Source organism: Marmota flaviventris, chromosome 11 (assembly GCF_047511675.1).
Source record: "Marmota flaviventris isolate mMarFla1 chromosome 11, mMarFla1.hap1, whole genome shotgun sequence".
Lineage (NCBI taxonomy): Eukaryota > Metazoa > Chordata > Mammalia > Rodentia > Sciuridae > Marmota > Marmota flaviventris.
The window spans coordinates 72,200,505-72,217,551 of NC_092508.1; the positions used below are offsets into that span (position 1 = coordinate 72,200,505).

The window sequence follows — 17,047 nt, forward strand, 5'->3', positions numbered from 1 at the left end:
AATATTTTGTGAGCAGCCCTCCCGGCGGGGCCTCCGATTAGGAGCTTGGGTTCAGAGGTGACAACACCCCCTCCTTGATTTCACTGCTCTCACAGTCTCACAGGGGGATGTAAAAGATGAAATGAGAAGGCTGAGAGAATTCCTTCTGTGGCTTGCAAAGTTTATTATGTTATTCAACAGAAATTTCTGTGATAATGGAAATGTTCTGTATCTGTTCTGGCTAATATGGTAGCCACCAGCCACATATTGATTTGAGCATTTGAAATATGGCTGGTGCAACTGAGGAACTGGGTTTTTAATTTTATTCAATATTAAATATTGATGGTCATTGACTTACAGTGGGGGGGGGGTGTCTTGATAAATCCATTGTAAGTTGAAAATACCATGAATTGAAAATGCATTTAACACGCCTAAACTACTGAACATCGTAGCCTATCTTAAATGTGCTCAGATCATTTATATTAGCCTACAGTTGACAGAAGAACCAGACACAAAGCCTATTTTGTAATAAAGCAGTGAGTATCTCATGCAATTTATCGAATACTGTATTGAAGGCAAAAAGCAGAATGATTGGACAAGTATGCTATCATAAAGTTGAAAAATTCTAAGTCTAAATCGCAAGTCAACCAGTTTCAATTAATTTAAGTACAAATATAAATAATGAAAGGTGGCTTCTGGTTATGGTATCAGTCAGCACAGAGCCATGGCATAAAACCTACACCTGTGATTGTTGCCCTGGTCTCATTGACTATCCTCTAAATCTGCAAGGTGCGGAAAGCAAGGAAAAATCAAAGGGCAAGCACTTGTAAGAAGAATCTGTACCAAGGACAGCCCAACAGATGTGAAGGAATGAGTGTCTAGACCGGAAGGAGATGGTGTTTGGGTAAATGCTAGTTGATTTAACATCAATGCTAATTGATGTGACAAGGAATCCTGTTTAATGTCATTCACAGGTAGAGCCTTCAACACATGGGTATATGTTGTGAACCTCCACAGGGAATTTAGAAGCCAACATTTCCAGAGCTTTCTTCATCATGGAAAGCTTTGTTCTCACAGCCCTTGAGAACACTTCCTAGGATATGTGCTCCTGAATTCCAACTTGGAAAACTTGTTGGAGGTAATGAGAGTGAAAGTATCCAGGAGGTGATGATAAAGTAACCCAAGAAATATGAGAATCCACAGGGCACCCCATCTCTTCCCAACCCAAACATTTCCCACAAGCGTCAGGGGCTTCAGGTGGACATTCCTTATCCCAAAGTCTGAAATATAAAATGCTTCAAGATCTGAAACTTTTTGAGGGCCCACATGACACAAATGAAAAATCCTACTCCTGACTTGGGTGGTTCTATATATATCAACTTTGTTTCATGCACACAATTATTAAAAATATTGTTTAAAGTTACTTTCAAGCTGTGTTAATGAAACAAAAGTGAATTTTGTTTAGACTGGGCACTGTCCTCAAGATATTTAATTTATATATATGCAAATATTTCAAAATCTGAAAAAAATGTGAAGTGAACACTTCTGATCCCAATCATTTTAGATGCAGGCTATTCACTTTGTAATAGGTAACATGGCTGCTTGTTTTTCCTTTACCCGCAAGTGGAAAATATCTAAAAGCTTATAATAGGACTGTAAAAGGGGATCTGTAAAAGAGTGGCATAACCTACAAAGAGACAAACCACATGTTTAACTATAAAAATACCAGTAAAAGGGGCAGAAGGGAAGGCCAGTGTGTCTTACCTCCTGGGTGGCCTCCTATAGCCTTTCTTCCCCATCTGGGGAAGTTAGGGACCAGTGCCCTAATTCTGACTGCTGTGGGGTACTATCAGGAAGCTCCTCGGGCTGGAGTTTGTCATCAAAAATCCAGGCCTGCTTTTTGCACTCAGTTCTGTGGAACTTGGATTATTTACTTTGGGGATGTGCTAGAACTTCATCAGGATGAAAGTTTCCCTGAAGGAAGGCAACGTGTTATTACCCTTTGAATGGGTTTATAAACCTCCCTTTAAAGAGGCAACAGGCTAGTTAACTGCAATGGGAGACTGGTTTCTGCTAGGACCAAAGCTTTGGAGTTGTGCTTCGTAATGCTAAAAGCCTAGTAAAATGGATTCTCACGATGGTGAGGTCGCCAGTTAGCATTTTGTCTTTTAAATAAAAGGATAACATAACACTATTAAAATTAATTATATTTCACTTTCGTGGTAATACTTTCTTCTTTTACTTTGTGTATTAGGAAACATTGCTTCCCTCATGTGCTCCTATTTTTGCAGTGTGCATCTCATTATTATTATTTTTGCTTTTAACACAAGTTACATGTGCTAGGTGGAGGACAGGCTGAGTAAGCTGTCTGCAGGGCATGCCAAACAAAGTTAGCTGCAGGATGACCTGGCCTCTCAAACTCTCTGTCTGGTTCTTTATCACCTGTTTGCTCAAGCCCAAATGCCCAAGCCCCCGCTCAAGGCTGAGTGCTTCGCCCCCCTGCTCAAGGCTGAACACTCAACTCCCTGCTCAAGGCTGAACACTTAACCCCCCTTATGCCAACAAGGCAGCTTGCAGACCCAGAGACCTCATTAGATTTGGGTTATAAAAACTCCCTTCTGCCAGGCCCCTCTCTCTCTCTTGCTGTCTCTCTTGCTTTCTCTGTCTCTCTCTTGTGCTCTCTCTCTCTCTCTTTCTTTCTCTCTCTCTCTTCTCTTTCTCTCTTTTCTCCTCTGTTGCACTGCTGCAATAAAGATCTCTTGGTTGCTCTGAGTGTTGTGGTCACTTTCCTTTCAACATGCTGTATCTAAAGCCCAGTTCTGAAAGGATGAAACATGTGTGTCAGAAGTCATTGTCAAGAAAGTCAGCTGGGAGGGTGGTGACTGTCTTGTGTTGGGATGGTTAAGAGGGAAACTCCCTCCAAGGGTATTGGTCCTGTTTTGTAAGATGCCTGAGCTTCTAGGGCCTGCCTATATTTATCAGCTTCTTTTGTTTACTTTTAAGATATAGTATGTCTTTCTTCTCTCTCCAAACACTGACTGGGATTTTGCTTTTTTCCAGGGACATTTAAAACTCCTAGGCAAGTGCTCTACCACTGAGCGACACTCCTAGCCCTTCTGATGTTTTTATTTTGAGACAGGATTTTACTAAGTTTCCCTGGCTGGCCTTGAACTTGTGAGCTTCATGTCTCAGCCTCCCGAGTAGCTGCATTCAGGAGCATGTCACCGAGTCCTGCTAATACCTTGTATTCTTTTTTAAATAATTGTTTTATTAGTGCATTATAGTTACACATGACTATAGTGGGGTTCATTCTGACATATTGCTAGATGCATATAACATAATTTGCTCCATTTCAATCTCTAGTACCTCTTCTTTCCCTTCCCCACTATCCTGACAACTTCCTCTGCTCTACTGGACTTCCTTACATTTATTTATTGTTTTTTTTAAATGTTGCATTGTATTTATACACAAAAGTAAAATTTATTGTGATATATATGCACATAGCATAATTTGGTCATTTTCATTCCACACTTCCTCTCCTTTCCCATCCCTTCTATCTCCCCTTTGATTCCCCTTCTCTATTCCGCTGTCTCTTCTATTTTCATGATATCCCCCTTTTAAAACTTCTTTATTTCTTTCTAGCTTCTGCAGATAAAAGAAAACATTTGACCCTTCGTCTGGTTTACTTAGCATGATATTCTCTAGTTCCATCCGTTTACCAGCAAATGGCACATGGCTGAGTATAACCCCATTGTGTGTGTATGTGTGTGTGTGTGTGTGTGTGTGTATCACATTTTCCTTATCCATTTATCTGTTGACAGGCACTTACACTGGTTCCATAACTTGGCTATTGTGAATTATACTGTTACAAACATTGGTATGCAAGTATCATTATGCTGATTTTAGTTCTTTTGAATAAATACCAAGGTATGGAATAATTGGGGCATACTGTAGTTTCAATCATCATATTTTGAAGGATCTCCATACTGTTTTCCAAAGTGGTTGCAGTATGACCAACAGTGTGTTAGTGTGTTCCCCCACATCCTGGCCAGCAATTATTGTTATTTGGATTCTTAATGATTGCCATTCTAACTGGAGTGAGATGAAATCTCAGTATAGTTTTGATTTGTATTTCCCTGATTGCTAAGGATGTTAAATATTTTTCAAATATTTGTTGGCCGTTTGTATTTCTTCTTTTGAAAAATGTTTAGGTCATTTGCCCTTTTATCAGCTGAGTTATTATTATTTTTTTTAGTGTTAAGTTTTTGAAGTTCTTTATGTGTTCTGAACATTAATTCCCTGTTGGAAGACTAGCCAGCAAAGATTTTCTCCCATTCTGTAGGCTCACTCTTATGATCTTAAGCGTTCCCTTTGTTGTGCAGAAGCTTTTGAATTTGGGGCCACCTCACTTAGTGTTTTTAATTCCTAGAATTCTTAAACAAAATTTTTTTTGGTTTTTGTTTTTCTCCATTTGCAGGATCTGAAACAAAGAATGCACTAATAATTTGGGGATGTATATAATTGCAACACCTTTGCATATGGGGGATTTCCCCAGCAACAAAACAAGTCTAAATTCTGTGTGTAGGAATGGCATATAAATACTGCTTTGAAGTCAGCCAATCTTGATAACAGGATAAACAATGAAGATCATGTTTTTCCTTGTCTTGGGGCCTTGAAGTTTTAGTGGTGGGCATTAAAGTCAAGAGGGATATAATTTTAATTAGAAGATAATAATTGTTCACTTGTTTATAGAAATTCAGTGAGAAGATTAGTGAAAACACTAATTTCTACATTTTTCTACGTTCTCCATCTCCTATAGAAAAAAAATTTACTTAACCCACTGTATAGGTGGGAAAAGGCCAAAAAAGGAGACAATAGAGAAGCAAATTAGCTGTCAAACAAAAAGGATGATAGAGAAATGATCAAAAGCTGCTATTAATCCATTTTTTTGGTCCAATTTTCATTATTGGCCAAGAATTTGAAATACCCATCAAGCATTTGAAAAGTCACACTGGGAATCACTATTAGCAAAACAGACAAGGAATGGCACACTCTGAGCAGCAGATCTAATAATGTTATACATCACAGGGATGTGTGCCCCTGCCATGTGTGAGAGAGGCTTAGGCGCCAGGGACTTTGAAAAGGTTCCAACTGTAGCCACACCAGGGGGGTTAGGGCTGGGGGAGAGAGAGAAGCCTTGAAAGGTTGCCAGGCATCAGCCTGTTGTGGACCAGCATCTGAAGACTTCCCTGTCCCCTTGTCAAGGAGTTATCCTGTTCTGTCTTTCCTTTTAAAGAAAAAACTAGAGCTGGGAATTATATTTTGTGTGTGTGTGTGTATACATATATATGCATATATGTATTATATATACATATATGTATGTATATATATGCAAACATACGTATATACACAATACATACAAATATATGTATACATATACATATATACATATCTACATATACATAGAAAGAGTATATATAAGTGTATATATGTGTATATATATGTGTATATATATATATATATATATATAGATAGATAGATAGATAGATGCATTTTCACTGTGTTTGCTCTTTAGACTTTGTTCATTATTTTCTCCTCTCTCCATTAAATGTGCATTAGGTGGGGTGTAAGGGTTTTATGGGATGATTTATGGTAAAAAAACATTCTTTTTGTCCTTGGGCTGAAGAGACCAAGACACAATTGCTTGTAAAGGCCTTTTTTGGTGGTCTGGAGCCAAAGGGTGCTTTTCTGAGTCTGGAGATCTCTTCTGGGACTCCACAGTAATGATGTGATGATTGTTGTTTCTCTGAAGTCCTACCCTACTGTTGGGAAAACCTTCTATTCATTCATTTATTCAGATACTTACAGTATATCTCTGGTTTGACAAAGCCCTGTGGTAAATCTACAGATTAGTCATCTAACTTAACATCTTTGAAGATTTTTACATTTTATTTTATTATTTAAATTTTTTTTTAGTTATAGATGGATAGCATGCCTTTATTTTATTTGTTTATTTTTATGTGGTGCTAGGGATCGAACCTCACGTGTGCTAGGGAAGCACTCTGCCACTGAGCTACAGCCCCAGCCCCTACATTTTAGTTTTTGAATAGGTAATAAATTCATAGGATTTAAAACTTAAAAGATACCAAAGGGTTTATAGTAAAAATCTATATGTCCTTCTTCACTTCCCCTGATCACCCTCTCTACCTCCAGTTCTCTTCAATTAAAGTTATCAGTTTTCCTAAGATATTTCAGACATTTAGGAGAAGTTTTTATAATTTTTCCTTGTTATAACACATTTGGTAATGTGTGCATTTCTTATTGTATACCTCACCTTTTTCCACCTGTAGAATATCTTAGAGATAGTTCTCTCATTACATATAACAGCTTTGCTCTTATTTAGTGATTGATAATCTTCCATGTTATATGGATGGATCAGAATTTACTGTATCATTGCCTTTCTGATGAAGGTATAAGTTGTTTCCAGTAATTTTCTATTCCAAATAATCTTAAAAATCTTGTACAAATGCAATTTTGCCTGTGTGTGCCAGGGTGTCTATAAAATAAATTCCTAGAAGTTGACTGCTGGAAGAAAAGATGTATATATTTGCAATAGTGACATTACAATTGGCTCTCCATAGATGTTGGAGAGAAATTCCAAGGAGAATCAATGAATGCCTTTCCTTCAGAGCTTTGCTAATATACCATCTTTTGCTCTTTGTCAAGCCAATTTGTGAAAAACAAACATTTAATTTTATTTTTTGTTTGCATTTCTTTTGGTGTGAGTGAGGTGAATAACTTTTAAGACACATTTGTATTTTTTTGTTATGAGTCATGAATAAATAAATTATTCATAAATTATATCTATTATATAAATATATTATATAATATATATTATATATTATAATATGTAAATTATATATTATATATTATATTATAATATATAAAAATTATATATTATAAATTATTCATAAATAATATCTATTGTTGGTATTTTGGTCATTTAATTATTACTTTTTAGAAGCTCTTCATATACCATAGTCAGTGTGACACGCAACCCTTTTGATAATTTTCTTTTTTTAAAATAATTTTTTAGATGTTGATGGACCTTTATTTTATTTAATAATTTATATGTGGTGCTGAGGATCAACACCAGTGCCTCACACATGCTACACAAGTGCTCTACCTCTGAGCCACAACTCCAGCCCCTGATAATTTTCTTGTGTAAGTGAAAAAAGATAGAAATTATTGATGTACATGCCAAAAGTCTTCTTTTGTAGAGATTTAGTTCTTTCTAACTCTGTTGCATACTCACTAAATAAAAACTTTTAAAAAATTATTTACATTTTCAAACACATACAGAAGTGGAGACATATCAGACTCCTATGCACTCATTTCCCAGCTTCAGCAATTATCACCCATGGCCATCTTATTACATATAATCTTTTTGCTTTACCTCTAAACCCCTTGGATGCAAAATTCTCTGGTGTTATATAATTTTGCTATAATGATTGTTATTGTTTTAAATTATTGTTACTGGTTCTTCTAAGCAAAATTAACAGTCCTTGTTTAATATCACCAAATATTTAGTCAGTATTTGAATTGGCCTGCTTATCTCAAAATTTTTGGTTTCAGATGGCTTGTCGCACCAGAATCCAAACAAATGGGTACATTTGTTTGATAGATCTGTTCATACTTTTTTGCCTATTTTTTTCCAGTGATGGGGACTTTGTACATGCTAAACATGTATTCTACTATTGAGTTGTATCCCCAACCCACATTGTCTTTTTTAGATATGTAGGTGCCCCCTCACTTAAGTTCTTTTTTGGAGGGTACTGAGGATTGAACTCAGAGGCACTTGAACACCCCAGCCCTATTTTTTTTCCATATTTTATTTAGAGACAGGGTCTCACTGAATTGCTTACTGCCTTGCTTTTACTGAGGCTGGCTTTGAATTCCTGATCCTCCTGCCTCAGTGTCCTGAGCCTCTGGGGTCACAGGCTTGTGCCACTGTGCCTGGCACTTAAATTGTTTTTTAGAAAGAACATTTTTGGAAGTACTGGAGATTGAACTGAGGGCCTCACACAACTAGGCAAGAGCTCCACCACTGAAATACAATCCCCAGTTCTTTAAGTTCTTCTTCTTTTTTTTTTTTTTTGCAATTATTCACAGGAGACAGTGGGTCTTCAGTACTATAGAACTTGCCACTGAATCTTGTTGGATGTGTCATGTTCCATAAAAACATTTTCCTGCTCTTTCTAATTTCCTGCAAACTGGTGTTTAGATCTGGAGGCTTGATCAGATTCACGTTTGGTTTATTTTCTTTGGCAAGGGTGTACTTCAGGGGTGTTATTGTGAACTTCCTGTTGAATCACATCAAGAGGCACATGAAGTCAGGTTGTCTTTGTGTAATGTTGAGGTCGACCTGTCACTGTGGCTGACATTCTGTTTTTAGAGAACACTGTCAGATAAAGAACACTAAATTTGTCTTTCCATAGAAAATGAAGAGCCAAAGGAGAAACATGCATTTTCATTTTGGGGAGGAGGGCATACACAACAAGGGGAGCTGGCTTTCATATTTCACACAGTAAAGACTCACAGACAGAGCTTCACCCTTTTGGTTCAACTTCCCTTCTGCCCCCAGTTTAGCATTTTGCCATGAGATGTTTGTGAGACCAACTTAATGGCTCACTGTTTCATAATGTGTTCGAATTTCAGGCATTTTCTTCTTCCCTTTCCTTTTCATATAATTCAGAAGAAGAATTTTTTCATCTTGCTTATTGTGTTTCATTTTTAAAAATGTTTCTGCCAGCTGCCTCTAAGATGCTAGTGAATGTTTATAGGGCTTGGAAAACATCTTTCCAGGAGGTCTTGATGTCTGAGGCGTCAGCTGTGTGGTCACCTGGGACTTTTCATTTCTAAATGCCTCTTGTGTTCTCTATTGTCTGTGCATCTGAGTTTTTGTTTCCTCTTTCTTTCACACTCCCCAGCTCCTGCCTTCCATGTCCCATCAGTCTTTGAGGTGGTCCTGAAACCACCTCACTCCCCATGCATAATGCTTTGTGGGGTGGATGAACAAACTCTCATAGGATCTGGGATCTGTATTGACCCATAGAATCTTAAGAAAAACCCATTTAAAGGGAATCAAGTTTCTGTGTTTTGTATTGCTTTAAAAACTCCATTTCTTCAAAGACTATAGCACAAGTGGTTTCTTTTTCTAGGAAGATTGCTTTCCTAAAGCATTCGACAATAACTGCAATTGCTTAAGGAGCTTACATGTTTAAGTGTAATAAATACAACTTCATGGACATTTAGGGTAAGGGATAATTCTTTGTGATTCAAATAAAGGAATAGAAGTACAACTGTGAATAGTCATGTTTCATCCTACTATTCTGTACATCCTACTAGCTAATTGTATTTTAACCCCCCCAACACATCCTAAGTGACATCTGAAATCCTAGGTGATAATCTAAAGTGATTAACTAATGATATTACAAAGGAAGACTGTCCTTGGAAGGTTTCTGCAGATGGTCCTCTTTGGGCCTCCCTTCTCTGTGGGTGTAAAAGAAACTACAATAATTTGTCTTCAAGTAAAAGACATGTACTTGTGTGGGTTGGGGAACAGACAGGCACAGAAAGGATGCATGGTGCTCTGTTCCCTCTTGGATATTGTATTGTGGGTACATGTGGTTCTGGTTGCATAAACAATGGATGTGCTTTAGAAATTGAGAAATCAATGAAAATATGAAGACTCTGACAGGTCTTGTAGAATTTGACTTCAACTGTTGCTGTATAGAAGTTGTGATGGGAATATACACTTTCTAAAAAAATAATCTATTCTTGAATAGCATTGGTGGCAGAGTTTAACAAAACGGTACATATGAGCTGGTCATGATGGTGCATGTCTGTAATTCTAGCTATTGGGGAGGCTGAGGCAGGAGGATCTTAAGTTTGAGGCCAGTCTGGGCAACTTAGTAAGATAGTGTCTCAAAATATCTTATTGGGGATGTAGCTCAGGGGTGTAGAACTTCTGGGTTCAATTCCCAGTACTGAAAAAAAGAGTATGCCCATACACATGTATTTATATTTTTATATTAATAATAGATTTAATGGATTATCTCACCCAAGAATCTGATTTCTGAAAGAAAAAAAAAATTAAGGAGATAATGATAAAACAATTCATTCCTTCACATATGATCACAACTGAATAAAGAAATTTAAGACAACAGTCCTTGGGGTTGGGGTTTAGCTCAGTTGTAAGAGTGCAGGCCCATGCAGGAGGTCCTGGGTTTCATCTTCAGCATCATATGGGGAAGCTAGGGTAGGGGACGGTTTGGTGCATGGGGTTATAAGCTATTTGAAATCTTGTGTCTGTGTGTAGATAGAAATGGTAAGTCATGGATTTTTAGATGCAGATCAGAATAAAACCTTTGACTCTGGAGTCTTGACTTCAGCCCCTCGATGGATTTTAGCACAGGCTGACTTGCAACATCAGTATTTTAATCTTTGCATACATGTCTACCTTTTCAGAATTGGGACCTCTGAGAATAGGATCTGTTGGTTATTCAGATCACAATTCATGTAGTTGGCACAAAATAAATGCATGTTATTGACAATGCTGAGAATACCAGGATGGACGGTGGTGGGAGGTGTTTTAATTGTGTGAAGCAAGTAGGAGTCAGCCCAAAAGCTGACTGCTCTACCTTCTAGAACTCCACTTCAGAAAAAGAGGGACACCTGTTCAGATCACCCAAGAATCTTCCTGATGCACCGGGAAGATAAAAATGGAATGCCTATGGAAAGGGTCAGAAAACCGCTATGGCAGAAGGCAAAGATGGGAACATAAAAAATTGGACAGAAGGGAGAGCATTTAAAAAGAATATGCATAGAATACCTTGTGTAAAATGGAAACTGGGTGGAGGACTGCAGTGTGAGAAGGGGGAGGGGAACTGAATTCAAGAGCAAATGTACACTGAATACTGGGTCCTTTAAAAATGCCAGCTTTCTGTGCTTTAGAGCCAGCAGGAAATGCTTCAGAAAAGCAGCAATATCCTTTGCTGAAGCCCATTCAATTTAGAAGTGGAAATGTCAATAGGCTGTGTGCCTGTGCTCCCCAGCCAGAGGATCTTCATGCTCTGTGCTGGGCAGTGGAAAACAGAGTCTTTATGTCTCAAAAGAGTATTTCTTCTAAAATAAAAAGGCTGCTGAAAATCAACTTTTATTGAATTGTTGTACAAAATCCAAATGCATTCTGGGTTTTTTTTTTCCCCCCTCCCATGCCAGAACCTGACTCATTTGGAGAGAACACAGCTCCATTCTAAGCACCCTTTTCACTGTTTTCTATCTGGTAGAGTCCAAGTTTTGGGAGATCTCCTGAGCCAAACTGTATTTGATAAGCCATTCATATGTCCACTTTTCTTAATCAAATATATTAGCCAAATTTCTGGATGGGGATTTCCTTACTGATGATAAAATTCCAGCAAATAGCTTCATGTCTGAGGTAGTACGGGAGGCGGGAATTGCAAATTGACCCTCAGACTGCCCCCAAATTAGAGTCTATTTGGGCAGTTTTGCTGAAATTGAATTTAAATATCTTTAAGTGGGACAAATAATCTATAGGTTGTGAATGGCCACACCATTCACTATGGAGTTACTTCCTTTTAGTGCATTGAGATGGATGGTTTGGCTCCTACAGGCCTTTGACAAGAAAGATTATGATTTCCACCAAATTTTTCCCCCCACATTTTTTCTTGTTGCATTAGAGTTGTGCATATTGATGGGATTTGTTGTTACATATTTGTACATGCACACAATATAACAATATAAGTTGACCAATATCATTCCCCAGCACTTTCCCCCTCTGTCCCTGCCTCCCACCCCTTGGTTCCTTTCCTCTGTGGATTTCCCTTTGATTTTTAGGAGATCCATCTTTGTTTTCCTTTTTCCTCTTTAACTTCTGCATATGACCCTTAAAAAAATAAGTGAAACTTAGAAGGTTAACACAATGGCTTCTAGTTCCATCCATTTTCCTGCAAATGACATAATTTCATCTTTATTAATAGCTGAATACAACTCTATTGTATATGTATACCACATTTTCTTTATTTATTCATCTGTTGATAAACACCGAGGCTAGTTCCATAGTTTGGTTATTGTGAATTGTGCTGCTATAAACATGGATATGCATATATTGCTATACTAGCATGATTTTAATTCTTCAGGGTAAATACCAAGAAGTAGTATAGCTGGGTCATATGGGGGGCCCATGCCTTGTCTTTTGAGGAGCCTCCATACTGATTTTCATAGAGGTTGGACTAATTAATAGTTGCACCAATAGTGTAAAAATGTTCCTTTTTCTCCACATCCTCACCAGCATTTATTATTATTTGCATTCTTGATGAATAATGGCATACCAGCCATCCTGACTGGAAAGAGATGAAATCTCAGGGTAGTTTTGATTTGCATTTCCCTAGTTGATAATGATGTTGAACATTTTTTCATATATTTGATAGCCATTTATGTTTCTTCTTTTGATAAGCATCTGTTTAATTCATTTGCCCATTTATTAATTAGGTTATTTGATGTTTTGGTGTAAAGTGTTTTGAGCTCTTTGTATATTCTAGATATTAATTCTTTGTCAGAAGTGTAGAACTTCAGAACACCATTCTGTGGGTTCTCTCTTCAAAATTCCTTATTGTTTCCTTTGCTGTGAAGAAGTTTTTAAAATTTGATGCTGTCCAATTTATTAACTTTTGGCATTACTTCAGGAGTTTTAGGGGTCCTATTGAGAAAGTTGTTGCCTGTGCCTGAAAGTTGGAGTGTTGACTATATGTTTTCTTCAAAGAGTTGCATAGTTTCTGGTCTAATTCCAAGGTCTTTGATTTGTTTTGAGTAGATTCTTTGCAGGATAAGAAATAAGGGTCTACTTTCATTCTTCTACATTTGAACAGAAATGTCCCAGCACCATTTGTTAAAAAGTCTGTCTTTTCTCTTATGTATGTTTTTGGCACCTTTGTCAAGAATCAGATGACTATAACTGTATGGGCTTGCCTCTGTGTCTTTTATTCTCTACCATTGGTGTATGTACATGTTTTAATGACAGTAATATGCAGTTTTTGCTACTGTAGCTCTGTAGTATAATTTGAAGTCAGGCAATTTTTTTTGGCTTAAAATTGCTTTGCTTATCCTGGGTCTTTTATTTTTCCAAGTGAATTTTAGGACTATTTTTTCTAGTTCTATGAAGAATGTCTTTGGTATTTTCATGGGGATTGCATTGAATCTCTATATTGCTTTTGGTAGCAAGGCCATTTTAACAATATTAATTCTGCATATCCATGAACATGGGAGGTCTTTCCATCTTCTAAGGTCTTCTTCAATTTCTTTCTTCAATGATCTATCGTTTTCATTAAAGAGGTCTTTCACCTCCTTGGTTAGATTAATTCCTAGGTATTTTTTTGAGGCTATTGTGAATGAATTTTTTCCTGATTTCTTTCTCAGAAGATTAGTTGTTAGTATATAGGAAAGCTTTTGATTTTTGCTTGTTGATTTTGTAACTTGGTACTTTGCCAGATTTATTAGCTCTAGCAGTCTTTCAGTGGAGGTTTTTGGACCTTGTAGGTATAGGATCATATCATCTGCAAACAGTAAAAACTTGACTTCTTCCTATTTTTATCCCTTTTAGTTCTTTCTTTTGCCTAATTGCTCTGGCTAGAATGTTTAGTACTTACTAAATCAGAGCGATGGGAGAGGACATCCTTGTCTTGTCCCAGATTTTAAAGGAAATGCTTTCAGTTTTCCCCAGTTATTATGATGTTAGCTTTAAATTTTTCATATACAGCCTTTATTATGTTGAAGTATGTTCTTTCTATCTTTAGTTTCTTCAGTGTTTTTATAATGAATGAATGGATGCTGAATTTTGTGAATGGTCCTCTCTGAATTTATTGAGAATACTAAGTGATTTTTGTCCTTAATTCTATTAATGTGATGGATTACATTTATAGATTTGCATATATTAAACCATTCTTGCATCTCTGAAATGAAACCAACTGGCCATGTGTACAATCTTCTTAATATATTGTTGAACATGATTTACTAGTATTTTGTAAGTATTTTTTCATCTAAGTTCTTCAGGGATGAAGAAAATAAAATGTGATAGGAAGGTAGAAAAGACTTGTAATAATTTAAAAAAGTGAACAGAAAATACAGAAGAGATGATTATAAGGAAGGAGAAGAAAAATTGAGTTAACAAAGTAAAGGGAGAATGAAGAAGAGAACAATAAAATTTTACTGTTAGCAGAAGAAAAGAGAGAAAGAGAAATAAGAGAAATAGACAAATGAAAAATCAACACAAAACCAAATCAAAATATACTAATCAAAAACCCTAATCCTCAAAAGACAAGGCAAGGAAAAATAACTACATTTAACACATGTTAAAAATGAGGGAAAAAAAGAAAGAAATATGTTTATATTCACGAACAAATTAGCACAGCAACACACACACAAATAAACAAAAGAAAAAGATTCTTAAAGAAAAATTAAGCAATTGTTTCCACTGAGGGGGTCAAAATAGTTAATAAGAATAGATGGACACTGTCTATGCCTGACTCTTTCTTTCTATTTCTTCTTGGGTCATGTACTGAGAGCTCACCAAGCTGCCAGTTGGAGTGACCTAAGACTGGAGCTTGTTCAAATAATTCTCAGCTTCTCTTTTCTCCAGTCTGAGGTAGGATGGGATGGGAAGTGCTGTTAGTTGGAGTTTTGTCTGCACAGAGCAGATCAATGCACTGCAGAGTTTTGTGAGTTGAGTCCCAGTAGGTGGCGCTTAGGTCTAATCTGGTCTGGGGTGGGGGGCTTTCTGCTTTGGAGGTTACATCAGTAGTCTCCTAGGGCCTGGCAGTTGCTGATCTCTTCTTGGAGTCTGGATCTGGAAAGCCTCCTAAGGATTCTACTTGTGGAGCAGGGGGCGACAATCCTTCACTCCTCTACTGCCCACAAACCCAGCCTTTCCAGGCTTCCCAGCCTCAGTGCCTGAGTGTATTCACATCTGCCTGTTCAGATTCCCCATATGCTTTAGCTGGTCACATGAGCTGCCAGACTCAAAGGGGGAAGTGAGTTGGGCTTCCCTTCACTTTTCCAACTTAAATCCCCCTGGGTAAAATATTCTCTATACCTGTTTCACTCCCATTCTGTTAGGTACATCCTAGATCATGTGGCAGGCACTTTCCAGGACCATGTAGCTCGCTGTGTTTGCTCAGATCTCTCAGCTCTCGCATCAGCAGCTACAGTGTGGCCACCTCAAGATGCCTCCAGCTTCAGTTCTCTGCAACCAGCTGGGAAACACAGGACACTTTTCAAGCACCAGTGCACAGTGCAGCCTCTGAATCAGCTAAGGGTAGCCTAGGAATCTGATCTCAGGTTTTTCCATACTAAATCTGTCTGTTGTGTTTCTCTCTGTGTTTGCCCTCTCTCTGTGCTGAACCAGCACTGCTACTGCTGCTACTACTGCTGCAGCCAACACAACTGCCTTGGCTCTAATGTAGTCTTTTTTCTTTGTTTAATGTACCCAGATTTCCAAGTCTCTAAGACACTCTGACTATCCAATATTAAGTTTTAGTGAAATCTCTCTTTCACTCACCTCACAGAGAAGCAGTATTACTGCTGCTTGAATTCCAAGCCCCGGGGTAACTAGGAATGCAGCCTTCCTCTAGGTGCATCTTGACTCACCCCCACAAACTTTCTGAATTAACAAAAAATAGTTCTGGATCCTGATTTTTAATCTTTACTGTCCCTAAGCAGCCTGATGACTCCAGAATAGTAACTATAAGTGGATGACAAGATCATCTATGTTGTTTTGGTCTAGTGTGATCAGGTCCAAAGGGCATCTTATTCTCGGACTCTCTCTCTAAAGGATGGGCTGTTTCTATCAATTTTTTCATACTTTGCTTATAACTATTGTGCACTTACTTGGCCACAATATCCTTAAAGCAACTTTTCATTCAGGCAATATAGAAACTCTCTTATCAAACATCTTTTGTTCTGTGTTTGCTTATTTGTTTCTTCGTTTCATCTTTTTTTTAATCTTTTCAAGAGAAATAGATAAAAGAACTAGCTGTACCTAGAAAGGAAATCAAAATTACCTTTTAACATGCTGTAATATCTGCTCATGTTAGCACCTTGGGTTAAACACAAAAGGGAAAGGAAATTTGATCTGAATATTAACAGAAAAAATAGACTTTAAACTTTGTTGCCTAAAATATGTCACACCTGTCTGATGCTTTGGTCAACATTGTACAAAATAATAGATATTTGTGAAATGTTCCTATGCAATAATTTTAATTGTTTTTCATTCGATAGTGGAACATGTTTATAATATTACTCTGGTACTGAAATGTACACCCCAGCCTTTTTGCTTGAATTCTGCCTGCATTAAAAATTGAGGCAGAAGAACAGCATTTTGTATAATGCATTCATTACAAGTGGAAAGAAAATAGCCAGTAATAATAATATAGAAAGAAAGTGATAGACCTTCAGGTCAGGAAGAACACTTAGAAGTCAATTATCCCAACTGGCTCATTTAACTTTATTTTGGATTACAGCATTATTCTGCAATACCTCCAAGTTTCTATTCCATAAGTGTATATGGGTAGTCATATTTTTAAAAACATGAGATTGTCTAAGAGTTTGAAGCTCCAACTAAAAGAAAAAATCTCTCTCCTTATTTGCCCTTAACTCTATACATCTGAGCATAATAATTTAAAATGCAGGATAGTGCAGAGGTTTCATATCTGAAGGGTCTGGATTTGAATACTATTTTCACCACTTACTAGCCAGCTTTAAGAGTGGGGAGATAATTCTCAATTAATTTCTCTCATTTCTTCACTTACTATGACAGCTTTTGTATCAGATAGTTTTTTCAAGGATTTTTTATAGAGGAAAGTCTTAGAATAAAATTACGTTTTTTTTTTTCAGGGTAGTGTACAGATTTTTTTTGTTTTACATCCAAGATAATAAAATTATGTCTCCTTTGAGTACAAAAGTTGGGTGAGTTTATTGTAGCCTCCTATTAAGA

At 37.1% G+C, this 17,047-nt stretch overlaps 1 long non-coding RNA gene across 1 annotated transcript in view; it reads left to right on the forward strand.

Annotated features, from left to right (window-relative positions):
- The window catches only part of LOC114094728 (uncharacterized), a 40,181-nt gene that overhangs the window by 2,008 nt on the left and 21,126 nt on the right, over positions 1-17,047 (forward strand). The window contains exon 2 of the long non-coding RNA XR_003583127.2: positions 954-1,117. This is a non-coding gene — a long non-coding RNA (uncharacterized lncRNA). The remainder of the gene's footprint in view (positions 1-953; positions 1,118-17,047) is intronic.